The following is a 3971-nucleotide window of genomic DNA, read 5'->3' as shown; positions in this document are numbered from 1 at the left end:
TGACACTATTTCTATGCCTTCGTCTCGTCGAGATAACGTATGATGAAAGGATCGTATTGTACGGTAACCATATCGTTGACAGGTAGCTACTTTGCTGAATCCGAATCTATCGGGTGGCCATGATGCCTTGCTAGGGGCCAATCTTGGTCTGTGTATTAGTGAGACGATTAATTGGTGTTAATCGCGATACTATACACTACCGGTATGATGAGGAGCCTATGGGTCACACACATAGAAGATAATTTAAGAGCCAAGAAGAAAGAAGGGCGTTTTCGTCTTTTTAGGCGAAAGGGTATTTTGGTAATTTCACAGTGCAATTAAATTTGCTGAGGTCGTAGCCTTTTATTTAATTTGTTAAAAATTAAATAAGTGAAATTACGGTTAAATGTGTGTTCGCACATATTTAATTAAATCATCATTATTGTTAAATGTTAATTAAATATTAATTGATTTTAATTAAGATAATGATGAATTAAATTAAAATATCAAATTGGGAGTGTTTGGCAACATGGGGTGTTTGGGTTGGAGCCCAAGCCCATTCCATGTGGGAATAGGGCAACTTGGTTTGCCTATAAAAAGAATAGTGTGTGATTCATTCTTTAATTTTTAAAAAAAAAAAACACAGCAGCCCCTTATACACTCTCTCACGCCAATCTCACTGTTTGATTGAAAAATCAAATACTGATCTTCTTCTTGATTTCTTAAGGCCAAGGAGGATCTAGCAAATCCCTCCTTGGTTCTTGGTGGTTGTCTTCGTGTGGACTTCTTGGTTCGATCCTATACTTGGATCGGTAGCAAACACGTTCAGAGACAACATTAGTGGAGCCTCCAAACGTGGGTATGAATCTAAACCTTTGGATTTATTTTTCTGCAGATTCTTATAAAATATAAACTGTAATTTTCTATGCCCTGATTTTTGGGTTCTAAGGAACGATCCATGGTTGTAATTTTTTTTGTTTTCCGCTGTGCACCCGGGTCGTTTCCTAACACGTCCTAGTTGGTATCAATTCATTGCTCTCATTCTTTATCACTGTGATACCTCCCTTATTCGGAACCACTTGCACCGGGCTCACCCATGGACTATCAGATGTAGGATAAATTATTCTCGCATCTAGAAGTTTCACCACCTCCTTTCTCACCACTTCCTTCATCGAAGGATTCAGCCTCCATTGTGGTTGCACCCTAGGCTTGACATCATCTTCCATAAGTATCTTATGCATACAAAACGACAGAGAGATGCCTCTAATATCCAAAATGGTCCATCCAATTGCTGATCTATGTTCTCTTAGTACCCTAATCAACTGCTCTTCTTCCAATTTGCTCAACCTTGAACTGATGATTACCAGGAAGGTTTCTGCTTCACCAAGATACACATATTTGAGGTGGGAAGGCCAGGGCTTCAGTTCAAGCTTCGGAGGTTCTTCCTTTCTTTCCTTTTCCTTCTCCTTCTCAAAATTAAATTCCTCAAACTCTAGATCTTGGCTCTCATCAATCGGCTGAAGTGCTTCTAACAATCTAGCACATTCATTCTTTGTCGACTCATCTACCTCTACTGTTTTTGATTTGGCAATACAAGCTTCTAGAGGCAGTTGTGGAGTGTTCTCTTCAATAGCCTCTACCACTAGTTTATCCACCACATCAACACTAAAGCACGAATCCGACTCGGATGGGAACTTCATAGCTTCAAACACATTGAACGTTACTGTTTCATCTTGAACTCTTAACGGTAACTTTCCTTCTTGCACATCAATGAGTGCTCTTCCCGTGGCCAAAAATGGTCTTCCCAAAGTGAAAGGCATTTCCTTATCCTCTTCCATGTCCAAAACAACAAAGTCTATCGAAAAGATAATCTTGTCCACTTTTACCAACACATCTTCAACTATACCCCTCGGATGTTTGATAGATCTATTTGCAAGTTGCAACGACATGGTCGTTGGCTTCAATTCACCAATTCCCAATCTCCTGAAAACAAAAAAATGCATTAGATTTATGCTTGCACCTAAATCACACAAAACTCGATCAAAAGTAATGTCTCCTATAATGCAAGGAATAGTAAAACTCCCTAGATCTTTGAGTTTCGAGGGTAGCTTCTTCTAGAGAATGGCGCTGCACTCCTCTGTAAGCATCACTGTTTCCTCATCTTCTAACTTCCTTTTGTTTGATAAAATCTCCTTGAGAAATTTCCTGTAGCTTGGCATCTGTTGCAATGCATCTACAAAAGGAATGTTAATATGCAGTTTTTTAAATATTTCAATAAATTTGGAAAATTGCTTATCCTGATTCTTTTTCTTGAGTCTCTGAGGAAAAGGCACGGAGGGAATGTGATGTGCCAACTCTAGTGGTATCTCGGGAAATGGCAGTTTCTCTTTCTTTTGTCTTTGCCTCTCTTCCCGCTTTTGTTCATCAACCCTAGAACTGATTGGTTTCTCTTCAGCAACTATCTCTTCATCAACTTCCTCATCAGAATCTTCATTTTCTTTTGGTGGGTTTCCTTCTTTCCCCGATTGTTCTACTTCTTCTAACACTTTCCCACTTCTCAGAGTTATTGCATTTGCTTGCTCACGTGGGTTAGGCACTGTGTTGCTCGGTAGAGACCCCTATAGTCTCTCATTTAACTTATCAGCCAATTGACCCATTTGTACCTCCAAGTTCCGAATGGACGCCCCTTGATTTCTGAAATTCGTCCTGGTCTCATTCATAGAACGTTTGGTCTCTTGCATAAACTTTCCAAACATGTCCTCCAATTTTGTCACTCTTTGCTCTCCTGGTTGATTATTCACTCCTGCTTTGTTGTTTTGCAATGCTCTTTGGTTCTTGATTGTTTTGTTGATTCTGTTGGTTCTGATTGCCCCAAGACAGGTTCAGATGATTCCTCCGACCAGGATTATATGTGTTGGAGTATGGGTTGTTCAGTTGCCTTTGATTTCCTGCCAAGTAGTTAACCTACTTCGATGATGAAGACGCTAAATCAAACGTGTTCCCCACTTGGCATTCACTACTCACATGACCGCCTACACAAAATTCACAAATTAGTTGAGGAGCTTGAATAGAATTTACCTGCATACTTCCCAACTATTTCTAAAGTGCTGTGAGTTTGGCTGAGATAGCCGTGTATGCATCAACTTCATGAAGACCCATAGAAATCTTCAGTTGTACTCTCTCATTAGGTCTTTGATAATTGTTGCTTGCTAGAACTTCAAGCAACTCATGAGCTTCTTCTGGTGTCTTATTTGCAGTGCTCCTCTTGAGGCTACATCCACCATAGTTTGCACATTCACCATCAATCCATTATAAAACGTTTGGACTTGCATCCAAACTAGCAACCCATGATGTGGACACCTCATCAGTAATTCTTTGTATCTCTCCCAAGCCTCATACAATAATTTCGACTCTTCCTGTAGAAACGATGTGATATCATTTCTCAGCTTTGCCAATTTTGCTGGAGGAAAGAATTTGGTCAGGAACTTCTATGCTAAATCATTCCATGTTGCGATCGTTCCTGATGGTAGTGCCATTAACCATCCTTTTGCCTTATCCCTCAATGAAAATGGGAATAGTCTTAATCTAATGGCATCATCTGACACTCCGTTTGACTTGAAAGTGTCACAGATCTCCAAAAAATTGGCAATGTGTAGATTTGGATCTTCCTTCAAATCTCCTTTAAACTGTACCGACTGTTGGATCATCTGGATGATTGCCGACTTTATCTCGAAGTTGTTGGCTTGTACCGCTGGTCTAGTAATACTCGACCCACTGCCATCAACTGAGGGAACTGAAAACTCCCTTAGTGTTCTATTTTCTGCCATCACAACAACTATGACCTCTGGCTCAACTGTAGCCTCTCTTTCTCTTCTTTCTCTGTTAAGTCTTCTAGTGGTTCTTTCAATCTCAGGATCAACAGGAATCACTGGCTGACGTCTTGCTCTTCGCATAAACTACACAGAAAAATAGAAAAAGTGAGATCACAAACC

The 3971-nt window shown here is 40.0% G+C and overlaps 1 non-coding gene across 1 annotated transcript; it reads left to right on the top strand.

Annotated features, from left to right (window-relative positions):
- Positions 1–3321: 3321 nt before the first annotated feature.
- LOC116132421 lies at positions 3322–3428 on the top strand. The gene has a single exon (XR_004128404.1). It is a non-coding gene; the product is annotated as a small nucleolar RNA R71 (small nucleolar RNA).
- Positions 3429–3971: the final 543 nt, after the last annotated feature.

The sequence above is a fragment of the Pistacia vera genome, unplaced genomic scaffold (genome assembly GCF_008641045.1).
Source record: "Pistacia vera cultivar Batoury unplaced genomic scaffold, PisVer_v2 Contig251, whole genome shotgun sequence".
NCBI classification, from domain to species: domain Eukaryota; kingdom Viridiplantae; phylum Streptophyta; class Magnoliopsida; order Sapindales; family Anacardiaceae; genus Pistacia; species Pistacia vera.
The sequence above is the reverse complement of the archived record's forward strand: the minus strand, read 5'-3'. Positions and strand labels throughout refer to the sequence as shown.